The sequence below is a fragment of the Muscardinus avellanarius genome (assembly GCF_963383645.1).
Source record: "Muscardinus avellanarius genome assembly, chromosome: 4".
NCBI lineage: Eukaryota > Metazoa > Chordata > Mammalia > Rodentia > Gliridae > Muscardinus > Muscardinus avellanarius.
In genome coordinates this window covers 91,993,336-92,008,651 of record NC_137789.1, presented here as the reverse complement: position 1 = coordinate 92,008,651, position 15,316 = coordinate 91,993,336, and the positions used below count along the sequence as shown (strand labels likewise).

Genomic DNA, 15,316 nt, shown 5'->3' with positions numbered 1-15,316 from the left:
TGTCCATTAACTTGGCCTACATTATAAAATTATCACCTGCACCAAAAGAAAAATATAATTCAATATAAGGGCATCCCAAGAAATACATTATATAAAATGACTTCCCATCTGTACTAGCTTTAACAATACATAATTAAGACAATAAATCTGCTAAGGGGAAAATATCATGTAGGTCAATCCTGTTCACTCATCTCTAACAGACTAGAAATTTGTAAAAATCTTAACAGGCATTTACTTTCCTATCATATGTCAAGAAATGCCTTGCTCATAATTATAAGATAGGAAAATCTGATAGAAGATAGTTTAAACTCATAAGAGGACAGTTCTGAAACATCTTCATCTCTGGAAATAACCATTTCTATAAATTTAATGATAATGCCAAATATTCTTAACACTCATTAAAACTGTCCTAGGATTTTCTATTGTAAATTTTGATATGTAATTCAAATGACTATACAAATTTGGAAGCTACAAAATCAATTTTCCATAAAATATAATTTGGGTTTCACTAATCCAAACTGGCCTCCTTCCTAATTAGGTTGAATTCATGGGATTTTATTATAATAGACTGCCAAATCCAATCTTAAAACTTGGAACTTTATGCTATTTTGGATTATCATATCATCTTTTCTATCAGCAGAGATGACCAGAGGTTGCAAGTACAATAAATATTTAATGGATGCCAACACTGTCCCTTGCCCCCAGAAATAGAGACACGGACACAAACATACTTTCAGATCTATGTGTAACCTGCTTTCTGCCCTCTCTCTTGCTCATGGCAAATAGTGAATTTTCACAGTTCAAAGAGAAATGCCAATCGACTCTCTCAAGCCAAAAGTAAACAGAAAAGAAGTGAGAAGAAAGAACAACAACAAAAAAAAAGTGATAGCTCTGGGAGACGTGTGTATGCCAAGAGATCTTCCCCAACACTAAATGTCCCCAATCCTCATAACATTTAAAATCCAAAGTGGAAGTCCCGGCTGTAGGGGGGACGCAGTGGGTCCCCCTGAGGGAGCAAGGAGCTGAGCTGAGACAGCTCAGAGCCAACTCTGCACTTAACTAGACGCCACTGGGAAAACAGACCCTCGGCTCTGGAATTCTTATTTCTGTGCATGTTTCTTTTCTGATTTTAATACTTTCATTGCACCTTAGTTTTAAAGGCACTTCACGAGTTGTAATGTTTTTCTCCCATTTGTGAATCGGCAGAGGGGAAACAAAGTCATGTGGTAAGAGATCCGACTTTCCACATTTCTGCATACTTCCCACAGGTGTGCGCATGAGCACACATGTCACCTCCACTGCCTTTGGTCTGACAGAGGAAGTCACCTGCAGAAAACTCTCCTACCAATAGGAAAAAAAAGGTTTCTGTAGAAGGAGGCAAGACTGGGAATTCCCAACACAGCCTCCACAGTCCCCTTCCCATAGTCATGAAGAAGACGCTGAACACGTGAGCCAGAGCAACATGGATCCCATCCCAGCTTCACCTCCACCCCTGGTGTGACTTTCAGCAGGCTAATTTCTGCACTCATTTTCTTCATCTCTAAAATGCTGGTAATTGCAAGACACAGTGGTGAAAACCTATAATCCCAGCCACTGAGGAGGCTGAGCCAGCTGGGTCACAAATTCAAGGCCAGCCTAGTGTGGTCTGTTTCAAAACATAAAAAAATAAAAAATAAAGATGGTTGGGTGTAGCTCACGGGTAGAGCACTTGCCTAGCATGTACGAGGCCCTAGGTTCAATCTGTAGCATCTCAAAATAATAGTAATAACATCAACAACAATATCAAAATAAAGTGATGATAATTACTTTTGCTAGTCACACCCACCCCCAAGCATCAGGAGAGGCTATGCTGTGCCCAGAAAAGGTGCCTTAGGACAAGGGTCCTGGCTGTCACTTTCAAATCTAATCAAAGTAACCCACCAGTAGCCTCACAATGTGCTTAACGTCTTCTTTTTGTTCTCCTCCCATTGCTAGGGGACAAAGTGTTTTTGGTCCATTATCCCATGATGTAGAAACTTTCCAGATGCTCTTCTTTGCTTGAGGTCATCATGGGAAACTTTGACACATATCTGGATGGAGGACGAGCTGATGTGAGTGGAGCCTTGTGTAGTCCCTAGTGTGAAGCATGCTGGACCTCCTAGAGACCTGAGCAGCAGCAGGAAGGCTGTTGGGAAGAAAGGACGCTTGAAGATGGCACTCATATCCCAACTGAGAGAAGTGGATTTGGAATTTGAGATTTATTTGTGCCTGAGCCTGGGCCTTCTCCACTACCCAGCTTTTAGTCATACCAACTATTTTTTCTTACTTCTAAAGGCACTCAGGCTAACAATAAGCAAGTGTGTCCATTAATTTTTCCTTTTCTATTCAAATCCACAAACTTTTGTAAGCATCCTATCTTGTTCCAGTTCCCCAGAACTCATTTCAAGAATTAGCTTCAGGGTGGCTACAAAGAACCAGCTACCTCTATCTGTGAAAAGCGTAGTGAGGAGTAACGAGAAGAGCTGGGGTAATAATGATGAGCATGAGCACTGACAAGTACATTGAATTCCTTTGCCCCAGTAGGTCTGAAAAGCAGTCTAATCCCCTACTAACATTCCCAGAATTTCATGTCTTTCACTGTATTTCACCCCAAGGAAGCTCATCATTTCTACTGCAACAGATCATCTGTATTACTTCTTCTTGACTCTCTGGAATCCTCAAATTAAATATGAACCTCTCGTAAGAAACAAAATTTGTCTTGATCTCCTTCTTCTGAACACTGCTCTTCTAGATAACAGGTTTGATCTTTTGTAAAATACAAAGAGAAAAAAAAAAGTGAACTATTTTTTTGTGTGTGTGTGTGGTACTGGGGTACCCAAGGGCTTTTCTACCTCCAAACTATACTCCCAGACCTATTTTATATTTTATTTGGAAACAGGGTCTTACTAAATTGCTGAGAGCCTCACTAATTAGCATAGGCTGGCTTCAAACCTGTGCGATCTTCCTGTCTCGGCCCCCCAAGCACGGGGATTACAAGTGTCCGCCACCATGCCTGACCAGTGAACTAAATTTTAAGAATCCCACAATGTGGGATTGTGATTTGGAATCACAATCCAAGTAGTGGATTGGGGACTACAGAGGTCAAATGACTTGCTCATTTTATACTGTATGGGAACCCAAATCTCCAGGCTCTAAATCCATCATTTTTTTCCCATTAGGCTACGCTGCCCCCAAATCCAAAAATTCATGGCTAGATTTCTACTAGCTCAGCTGATAAGTATCAATACCTTTATTCTCACAAATCCAGTAGTGCTGACAGAGTGTGTTAGGGCTGGAGACAATATTTTGTGATCAAAAAAGCCAAATTATGCCTTATGTTTTAAAAAATAATTTGAGCACATATCAATGACTGAACTTTCTTCTGATCAGGAATAAGTCTAAGTCAGAGGAAGAAACTCTTAATTAACCTGGGGTACCAAGGACAATGTTGAGGGAGATCCATGAATCTGATACTAAATGTATATTGTTACATTTATGCACATATTTCTGAGACAAACAGCCATAATTTGCATTATATTGTCAAACACTTCACCTTAAAATATTAAGAATCTCAAATACACCAAGTGATATATGCACATGTTTGTATCACTTTTTTTGGCAGTACTAGGGGTGGTTTCAAAGGGGTATTCTACCTCTGAGCTACACCCCCAGCCGTATTTTTTATTCTTTTTATTTTGAAACAGGGTCTCACTGAGTTGCAAAGACCCTCACTAAGTAGCTGAGGTCGGCCATGAACCGTTATCCTCCGGTCTCAGCCTCCCAAATGCTGGGATTACAAGCATGGGCCACCATGCCTAGCTTTTGTATCACTTTTAATCTCAGTATGATGTATAATTACATTGCACCAATAAATAAGTTTTTGATAAGTATAGGTTCTACCAAAAATCTATCAATTAAATCTATAGTTATAAGTTTTAATGAAAAATATATAAAAGGCAAACAAATAAAATGGCATGCTAGAAAATATATTCTTTGTAGTTAATAAACTTTCAACACAAAAAATTAGAATTTTAATGTAAACTTGCATAAAGGGATATTAGTTAGTTGGTTAAAAAATTTTGTTACAAAATTTGACAAGTAAAAGGAGCAAAACTATTTGAAAATCATTAACATTTACACACCCAAATTCCATATTGAAAAGATTGCACCAATGTGCACTATGCTTCAAAACATTTCTGTAAAATCCAAATTTTATTATATGGCCAGAATTCTTGATTGTTAGCAATAGAAATCAACTTGATCTGATTTAAGCAGAAAAGAAATAAAAGATATTGAGTAAGTAACATAATTTTGATACAAGCTGGAATATCAATTTTAGAGGTTAGCCAGGCAACAAGATCCCAAAACATAGCAAACCTAGACTCATCAGGATCCTGGGACCCCGTTACCAACCAATACAGACTAAAGCTTGTGACCAAATATGGTTGGTGTGGTCTAATGAACCCTGATGTGACAGCTAGCATCAATAGAATGCTCTTTTATGAACTCTTGATAAAATGGGCATAATAATATAGTTATTAAAGTAGGTTGACTGTAGGTTCTGCTGTCTTGCAGCAATAGCCCCCAATTCAATGTCTGGGGTGATTTTAAAATATAATAATCTCTAACCTAATAAAATTATTCCCTCTCTGAAGTTTGATGCCTTATCTATCTTGTGAATTTTTCCACATCCCCTTACCTCTGTTCTCCTGAAAGTGCTTTATGTGCTATTAGAATTCATTCAGTAATATTTGGGGGGACTTTTTAAACACCTAGAATCATACCATAATGCCATAGATCCTAGCTAAAAAAAAAAGAGCTAGCTAGTAGTTACTGGCAAAGTGTTAATGTGGCCCTGATATTGCCACTGATGGTAGTTAACAGAATTCTTTTTAAAAGTACATTCTTAACTGAGTGTGATGGCACACACTTGTAATCGCAGCATTCGGGAGGCTGAGACTGGAGGATCGCAATTCGCGGACAGCCTCAACTACTTAGTGAGGTCCTCTGCAACTCAGTGAAACCCTGTTTCAAAATAAAGAATAGGGCTGGGGGTGTAGCTCAGAGGTAGAATATCCCCAGGTTCCATCCCCAGTACTGCAAAAAAAAATAATAATAATAAAGTACATTCTTAATTAAGGAACAGATCCTAAACTTGACTCAATTTAAAAGAGAAACTCCAAAGATTAAGTTTTCATGATTTTTCTTCTTCACCTGAAATCCACTTCATGAAATAGTGACTTTTAAAAAACTTTAAGGTCAGGCTGACTGTATCCAGAATGGTAAGATCCTGAGATATATAAGGCATTGCTATTAAGCACTAAGATCCAAGGGTCCTCTTTAGTAGAAAGCTGGGTTACTATATAGTTGAAACCTAACTATCCATCATAAACACCTTCAATACATTTGAAATAGCAGGGTGGACAGCTTTTCTCACACTGAGGGTCATTTATGAAGCGATCAAAAGCTGTAGTGGGAAAAAGAAGTATGAAGAGGGACAAGGCTTTATAGAATGAATAACTTTTCTCATTCTCAATATTTCTTATGTTCTTTTACAACAAATTGCTTGGCTCTTGAGAACAGACTTATAAAAGAAGTGAAATATATTTTTTTCTATCCTGAATCTGAACTTTTTTTAATATATAAAGTTGTAATGACCCTTCCCAAACAATATGGGCCAATGCTTCAAAAATGTCCCATTGTTTCAAAGATACAAATTATTTTGTGCATCTATGACCATCAGCTGAATAAGGAAGGCAAACACATGAAAGTCATTTGAAAGACATCTCCTAGGAGTTATGCTTAGAAGCTGGAAAAGCCCAGTAATCCCCCTACCTAGATAAATAGAGTTTTCCAAATGACTGGGGAATCAGCAGCAGAGCAGGGCCATGCATTTGAATGTTAGGAAGGAGACTGCATTAGACCCTGGGGAGAGAATCAGCGTGCTTTTCCTTTATGGCTGGCCAACCCTGCTAAGGCACAGCCCCACCATGAGTGAAAGGGACCAAAACAAAACAATATCTTCAAGCAATTTACACACAATTCAAATGCAATTTTTCCAAGCTCAGATAATATGAAGTTTATTCAGTCCAGATGCCACCCCATCCCTTCTTTGTTTAAAAAAACAAAGAAAATTTAGAGACAAGCAGCCACTTCTTAGTCACTCGAGATCAAAATCCCTTCTCCCTTAACTTCAAATCATTTGGAATGTTTGGGGATTACTTTTTCCTCCTAGTAAGAAACTCGAATGGATGAATTTTGAAAATTATCTCAGAAGCCCGCCTCAATTCTTCTTCATTATCAGGAAACATAAGGTGTCTCATTTGATCTAGCACTGAGTTCCCCAAACCAGGATTTAGGAAAGTTGGCAAAAGCTCAATTGGGTGATTACCAATCAGAGAAGACAGAATTTTGAAAAAGAAAAGGTATCACAGAAAGTTTTCTTCTCATGGAGAAAATAAGATTTTCAAAGTAGATCACTTGGACTGCCTAAGTCTCAACTCATACCTTCACAGAGGAGATGGTACATACTCTACCATCGCTATATACTCTAGTCAGAAAGACCCTAGGCCAAATATTAGCTTGGCCATTTGATTCTGGGCAAGTCACTCTATCTGCAGCTCAGTTTCATCACTTATAAACTTGTAATGATGATGATAATAATAGTAACGCCTAGTTCTTGGTGTTTAGAGATAACCCATGTAAAGCATCCAATTTGGTAACAGGCACAGTTCAATAGATGTCAGTTTAGCTATTATTGTTACTATATTTTTAACTATTAAAATCAACAAATGGAAAGTAGAGTCTTAATGTTTCTTCCTTGTCATTCAATTCTTGAATGCAAAATTCGCTCGCGCTCTCTCTCTCTCTCTCTCTCTCTCTCTCTCTCTCTCTCTCTCTCTCTCTCTTTTGTGCAGTACTGGGGATAGAACCCAGAACCTTTCTACCTCTGAGCTACACCCCAGCACTATTTTTTATTGTTTATTTTGAAACTGTCTTACTGAGTTGCAAAGGGCCTCACTAAGTAGTAGCTGAGGCTGTCCGCAAATGCGATCCTCCTGTCTCAGCCTCCCAAATACTAGGATTGCAAGGGTGCGTCACCACGCCTGGCTTACAAAAATTCTCTTAGGTGTGCCTTTATTTTTACTAATGAAACACTCTCACCCTAGGGGCAGTATTAGAGCCCCGCAGAACACTCTGTGTGCCCGTCATTCCCATTACTTTCTCTGGAATTGGATTGTTCTGCACTCTTCTTTCTCCCCCACCCCCAACCCCACTCCCATTTTTCACGGTTGTTCCCAAGGGGTCAAATTAACTTACAACAAATCAGCATTCCTGTTCCCTAGCTTTCAGAAGGGAAGTCAGAATTCCCAGGCCAAAGATGTCCCTTGGAGCATCCCAGAGTGACCTCACACCAACAGGCAAGGAAAGGCAGTCATTCGTGGGACAAATAAGTGATTTGCATTTCCCAGGATGTGGGGAAACATATTAGTTATAATTAGCAAACACACAGAGTCCCTGTGACAGCTTCACTTTACAAACCCTTGAATGTTTGACAAGAAAAGGTCATGTTTTGTAAAATCCTCAAAAGGTCATTCAATAACAAATCACATGAATGAAATCGCAAGGGTTCAAAGAGGTTAACAGAGACACCGCAGGCAGTAAAGTGTGTTCTCAAGGTAAACGAGGAAAGAGGGAAAACGCCGGCCTCAGCTCCGGAAGGGGAAAAATACAAGCAATCTCTAATTTACCGAACACTGTAATTTCAGGACATTTTCTCTGTACTTGGTGGTTTAACACTGAATGTTATTTCTCGTGTTCAGCACACTTGGAAGATTAGCCGATAACAGCCCAGCAATGTTCCAGCAGCTCTTCGAAAGGTCTGAGCTGACCGTAGCCAAGGCTTTCTTTTGTATTTTTTATTTAATAAGTCTCATGAGTGGGTTCCATTTAAGACAAATAGGTGGCCACACACGGCACACACTCACCTATGGGTGAACCCACACAGCACACACACCCCAAACCTGGAAACTTGAGCCAAGAAGCCTTTTCTTCTGGCACTTTGACCTACGCCTGACCTCTTCCTGCCCAGGCCTATTTTCTTCTTCAACAAGAGCAGGCAGCACACATCTCACAGTCAGGAACAACAAAGGCTTGTTTATATAGGGTAATTTAGCTACAAGATCAGCAGCCAGGGAAGGATGATGTATCTGATCCACAGGTCAATAGCACAATTCAGACGTGCGGGGCCAACAGGTCTAAGGGAGGGCGTCCTCCAAGGGACAGGCCAACCAGCTGACTGCCTTCCAGAAAGTACTGCGGCCGACACAAGGAGAGTGGGAACATCCCCTCAGCTGCTTCAGATGTGGGCAGGCCCTTCACAGACAGGAAGCTGGGACTAAGATTAAGAATGATGTGAAAGAAGGTGCTAGGGCCCAGGTCAAGCAGACAGGAAATGTGGACCCCAGACCTCCTGGAAGGAAGTCATCTAGCAGAGCCCTTAGAAAGGGGCACCCCTAAAGGAAGAGTCACAGAACTTGGCACTGGCAGGCCTACTCCCATGGGTAAGGATCAAACAAGTAAGAAGGAACTGGAAAAAGCCATGCGCTATTTCACACCAGGAGGGGCTTAGGAGAGCGGTCCTGGCTCTGATCATCGCCTGTCTCTACAGCTTAGTCCAGCCTCAGATTCTCCTGGATAAACCACTGTCTCCGGTCCTGCTCTGACTGTGGGGCTGGGCACAGTGGCACACTTTTGCAATCCCAACTACTCAGGAGGCTAAGGCATGAGGATAGCAAATCTGAGAACAGCCTTGGGTAACTTCATGAGGCCCTGTCTAAAAATAAAGCAAAAAGATCTGAAGATGTAGCTCGGTGGTACAAATGCCTGTGAGTTAAATCCCAGTACAATACAATAAAATAAAATAATTAAAACTGGATTAAGGTTAGATAAGATTTAAAATTCTATTCCTCAATCACAGTAGCCATATTTCAAGTTCTCAAATAGCTGCCTAAAGCTGATGGCTCCCATATTAGATAGATAGGGGAGATACAGAGCGTTCCCCTATCACAGAAAGCCCTACAGGACAGCACAGCTTAGTCTTCCCTGCTGGGGGATAGCGCAGCCCTCCAACCTTCCACCCTGTCTGTGGCCATCCCACCTCACCCTGGGCCCCACACTCTATACCACCCTAAGGCCATCCTCCATCTTAGCCCTGATGGATGGTTCTGAACATGTCTCTCTCGCCTTTACAATTACCTGTCGACCATAAAACCCTACCAGGTTGGCGACTGTTGAAGAGAATGACGGTCAGAACCGGGACACCTCACTTTGTCTCTCTTGCCAACTATTTTAGCTTATTTGCCACGAGTACAGGGTATAATTAATATCACACAAGAGCCAGCATTGTCATTTTTCAAATCATTTCCCTGGAAATGTTCTACACCTCTTAATGGCCCTGCTAATGCTGTAGCTGTCATGTTTTGGACAGCTGCACTTTTACAAGACAAACTCTGCCGCGCCAGGAGACTCTCTGCAGACTTTTCAGCTCGGAGGCTCAGAGGCCGCGCACGCCAGCCTGTAATGGCTAGATGGAAATCTTTGATTAATTTTTTTACCTCTTGGTGCTGAGTGTTCCTAAAGTGTCACCTTTCCAGCTTCCAACCCCCGCCACCTGTCCCCCTCCTGCCCTCTTCCATCCCCCCCCCCCGCCTCCTCGCTTCTACCTGATGGACAGGGGGTGAGGGAAATGGGCCCAAATCATAGAACTGACTAAAGCCAGGACCCTCCATCCAGAGGTGAGAAGGCTACACAGCTGGACAAAAGCCAGGCCTCCTTGCTAAATGCCACATGCTGAGAAAACGCAGCTCTTCGTGCCTAGGATTTCATCTTTCAGGAATAAGCTTTTTTCCTCCCTGACAACTTCTCAGCCAAAGGTTCAAATTTCTCTACGCACTGGGTTTGTGTAGGAAAGAGAGGAAAGGGAGGGACAGGAAGGCGTTCCTTCTGAAGTCTCCCAGGAGCCACAGGCAAAGCAAGCAAGAGCAGCCAAGGCCACGCCAAGACAGTTATTAAGGGAAACAGGAGGAAGATGCTTGTGAGCGGAGGGAGACACTCACCAGCTGGCTTCAGGTAGTAGTAAGCTGGTACTTTCTATAAACTAAAAGTATTTTTCTTTGAGTAACTTGTTTGAAATGGAGAATGTTGATGTTGATTGTCATGGCCAGTACAGCCCAGAAAATAGCTGACGTGCCCCAGTGTGGTCCAGGACAGCCCTCCATGCTGAGGCCTTCTCTCTCAAAAGAGAGCTAAAGCCAGGCTAGGATCACAGCTCTTTTTTGCAGGCTAAACAGCAGTGTCAACTCTCTGCTCCTTTAATACCGTGTTTATTAGCGATCCACAGCCAGGGGAGAGACGAGCCTACAACTTCCTTTCACGCTGCGTCTGCAAAATGCTACTCAAAGTTAGATTCATCAGTGAAGCAGCAGGTCCCTTGGTTGAAACCAGCCAGGCCAGAAAAGTGACATGAACGGGATGCCGCTAAACATGCACAATTCGAAAATACACACTGTATTCTCTTCTGCATGATTTGCTGCCATTTAAAAGACAATAAACAGCAACTTTAGATTGCTAACAACGTGTCATTTAAGGTTTGCTGTTGCTCAACATCAAGAAAAATCAATGCTGGCTCTACGGGGGCAGCAAACCCCGAGAACGGAGCTCCGTTTCAGGTCTGTTTGAACTCATTTCCTTTCTCCACGGTCGCCCCCTTGTCCTCCCCCTCAGGCGTCCCCTCACAGCAGGCTGACAGCTTGACACATTGACAGCTCTCACTGAATGACAACTGATTTGTACAAATTTCAAGCCTTATAAATCTACCTGTCACAACAACAACATAAAAGCGCCCAGGCCCAGCAGGTAATTCAGAAAAAGCTTCCCTTGACGGCACTTTCTGAAAAGCAATGGCGTGCCTCCTGCCAAAAATTCCAACTATCATCCTTGTATAACTTTGAATAAAAATTCAGGGCCCATTTTCTTGCCAACAGGCTACCAATCGTCTTATTTAAAGATTAAAAAGAGTGAACGGCAATGGGGGGGACATCCATGCAATTTCATTTTCTACTGATATGAAAGTCACACCACCTGCTATGCCAGGATTACCACACAGTTTTTCTCTCCAGTGCTCCGAAGGAGTAAATGATGGAGGCTTTTCATGGTATTTAAACAATATCCCAGATTGCAGGGACTGCAGCTCCCAGCACCCTCAGCTCACCGAGGGCCTGTCCTGCTGTGGGGTCGGGGGTTCCAACTGGTGGAGACTGAAAGGCAGGGGTCTGAGCTGCTGGCCCTTGCGTTAACTCTTCCAAGATTTCTCCCAGACAAAGGTCCATGGTGTTTCTGCACACCCACTTTGACCTACCATTTTTCTTACTAACACAATCAAATTCTGCTTCATGACTTCATCACTGCACCTTTAAGGATGAAAATCAAGTGGAATTGAGAATTCAGACTTGATTTTTAGTTGTGCTTTTATATAACTAGGTGGAAACCTGAAGAAAAAAAAAACTGAGTAAAATAAGGAACAAAGGACTCAAAGAAGAGAAAGACTGAAATACAAAAGAGCTTAAACAGGAAAGAGTAGTTGACAAAAGTCTCTTCCCCTCTACTGGCCCAGCTCTTCCAACACCACTTTGCATGCACCAAGGTGTACACGGGAAGCAGTGCCACTGCTCAAATGTTAAATTTGCTCGTGTAAAATCCCTGGTGGACACAAAAATGAAGGAGGCACATAGTATTAAGTGGAGAGAGCGCTGAGGTGACTCCCAAGAAAAGGATGTAGGAGCGAGTCTGGGCGCTAAGTGAGTGACCTTCCTCCAAGTCACAGAAGTCAGAAGCCATGGCGGCACCAGCAAGCACCCCATCACAGAGCACGCCACCTCCTCTCTTCAGCAGAGGCATCAGACCCAAGAGTGACAGACACAGGCACCAGGGACAGGCGCTTTTTGTGTTAACAAAAGTTAACACAACCCCAAGGGTTTCAAATCCTTTGGGGTTGTGTTAACTTTTGTTAAGTTATATTTACATTCTCTCTGTACTTCAGTTTCACCACCTATAGAGATTGTAATCACAGCTATCTCAGAGAGTAGGAGGATTAAATCTCTGTGAGGCAGGGCGTGGTGGCGCACGCTTGTAATCCCTGCGCTTGGGAAGCAGAGACAGGAGGATCGCGCAGGTTTGAAGCCAGCCGCACTGGCTTAAGAGACCCTGTTTCTAAATAAAAATATAAAAAAATAGGCCTGGGACTGTAGTCCGTAGGTAGAAGGGCTCCCAGGAACTCCAGTACCACATAAATAAATAAATAAATAAATAAATAAATAAATAAATAAATCTCTGTGAGAAGTTAGTTTATGGTTTATGATATCTGTTCATTTACTCATTCATATAGCTGTAGATACACAAACACTAAAAGTGGTAAATGCTACAGAGAAAAAGCAGATTCTCATATTAAATTGTTGTTAGTAGTCTGCCAGATTCCTGATATACAGTCATCCCTCAATATGCACAGGGGATTGGTTCCAGAACCTACCTGAAGACACAGAAACTCACCAAGGCTCAATTCCCTTTTATAAAATGGTATTGTATTTGCATATGACCTACATACATTTTAAATGTTTCTCTAGATTACTTACAACACCTAATATAATACCATGCAAATAGTTGTTATATTGGATTGTTTAGAGGATGATGACAAGGAAAAAAGTCTATATCTGTTTAGTACAGATGCATTTTTTTTCAAATAATTTCAATCCATGGTTGGTTGAATCTGTGGGTGCAAAGCACATGGACACAGAGACTGACCATAATTATTTTGGGCCATAGATCAAGAGTTTCCAATGTAGTAAAAAGAAAAAAAGATGGGAGGGAATCTGCCCTGAAAATAATCTGTTTGGTTAAACATTGATGATTAGAGAGATTTTTGTGGCTGGACTGAAGTTCTTTCCTTTTTTTTTTTTCCCGAGGTACTGGGGATTGAACCCAGGGGTATTCTACCTCTGATCTATACCTTCAGCCTTATATTTTATTCTTTATTTTGAAAAGTATAGTTGCAGAGGGCCTCATTAAGTAGCTGAGGCTGGCCTCGAACACTGTGATCTTCCTGTCTCAACCTCCCAAGTACTAGGATTACAAGTGTGCGCCACCACACCTGGCTCTTTATCTTATTTTTTAAATAGATTTCTTTATTCTTTTCAACTTGTTTCTTCATTAGCTTATGACTAATAAAACCATCCCCTGAGAGTTGAAAAAATATTAATTTAGAAACACGTAATTTGCATTAATCACTCCAAAATATTATGAATATGTGAGTCACAAGGTAAGAAAAATAATTTATACGCATAATGTACACAGTAACATGTGAACACATTAACAATATACAGAAAAGAGGAAACTCTGGCCCAAAATATGGCTCATGCCGGTATTAGTTGGCTAATTTGAGATTTAGCTGGGGACGTCATGGTGTACTGTCAAGTCCACTGTCAGCATCAGCGAAACCTAAAATATAACTGAGATTAGAATAATCCAAATTATATAATCTGAGGCCCAACTTATACTATTTGTATTATTAACCTTCTCAATTTGGTTAATGTCAAGGCTGATATGGACCTACTGACTTTAGCTGCCAACAGGGAACAAAAGTCAGAAAATCTATTAGCTTGCTATTAATTTGTATAACTGAGAACAAGTGTTCTGACTATGGGCTATTAGTAAATAAGACGAGGTTTGAATCTCACAAGCATTTTTTAACTCCAGAAGATTTGTGTATACACTAAGAAATAAAATCAAACAGAATTTTCATGTCAAAGAGTAATTGAAAAGGCATAAACCAAAACAAAAAAAATTGATGAGAATGATTTACATTAACTAAACCAGCATTCTTTTTCATCATCCATCAGTATACAGTGAAGATGTGGGAAAAGATAGGCGTAAATAGAAAGAAATAGGTATCTCAACTAAATCTCATGTTCAAGCCGATATCCACCCAGAACATGTACCTACCATTGGTCCTGTTGTTCCTTCTTTTATCAATACCATATGTTTGCCCTAATGAAACAATAAATAATATTTTTGCTAACTAATGTCTTCCTGACATCAGTCACCAAGATCTAACAAATACTTTCTCACATATGCTGGGATTCTCCTACTGTGACCAATGAAATCACAAATCATTCAATGGAGAACTTCAAGGCTGACAAAAGACATTATCAAGTACAGTGCTGATCAGCTAAGTTGCATGCCAGCCCAGTGAGAGTCTGCTCAGAAAAAAAATTGTAGGAAGCACGTCACTACAGAACACATGCCAACTTCTCGTTATTACATTCATATCCATGTGCATGTGTATGTCTAACTATTGGTTTCCCAAGAAGAGCAATGTCTGCATACATGTTGGTCTGCAGTGACCAGGAAATTCTTTTTCCCCTGAGAGGCCTCATATCCAGCTGCTTCTTTCTCCATCTCACTAAGGGCCAAACCTGGGGATATTATCTGTAGCCATCAGTCCATGGAGGCCGACGGGCTTCAATCTGAAAGTGGCATTTCCTTGCAGCCTAGGAGAAAGCCCCAACTACCATCCACTGAGGAAACTGCTAGACTCTAGAACTGTGAGGCTTCCCAGGGTCCTAGCGTGATCCCTGGCTCAGGACGACCCCATCCTTCCCTGCAGTCCCTGGACCTTCTGCCTGAACCCATCAACAGGTACCCATAAGAACTTGAAGCATTTTCAGTTCTCCAACCGACACTTTGAGAGGAGTCGCTGGGTTTCTACTATCTGTGGATCTCTGTCCACATTTGCTGGTACAAGAGAATCTACTTCATCCACTCTTTCCCATAGAAAAACTGGTCAAAAGACCTCCTACCATCTGAGATCACATGGGACACCCACATCATGAGCAGCCAGGTAGCCCATCTGAGTATTCCCCTGTGGCTGCCTCGGCTCCTCGAGCCACTCAATCAGGTGTCACCTTCCCAGAGCAAAGGCCACCAAGAGTCCAGGCACGACTGCCTTGCTGCCCTCCGGGGTCAAGATAGGACAACAAACCATGAAATAAAGGAGAGAAGATCCACCCAGCCTCTGGCTTGAACTTCCATGGACTCAGTAAATTTTTACCACTTAGGATAGGCCATGTTATTTGTAACTGTCAGAGGAAGGAAAATCTGTAATTGTTAAGGGGGATGAAGCCTGTGCAAATTCTTTCCTGTGCAAAGTGAACAGTCAATCACTTTTATAAGGACAGCAACAACT

The 15,316-nt window shown here is 41.5% G+C and overlaps 1 protein-coding gene across 1 annotated transcript in view; it reads right to left on the bottom strand.

Moving 5' to 3' along the window:
* Nucleotides 1–15,316, bottom strand: part of LRMDA (leucine rich melanocyte differentiation associated) — a gene marked incomplete at both ends in the record, with an annotated part of 1,107,765 nt that overhangs the window by 931,494 nt on the left and 160,955 nt on the right. The gene's annotated exons all lie outside the window — the stretch shown is intronic.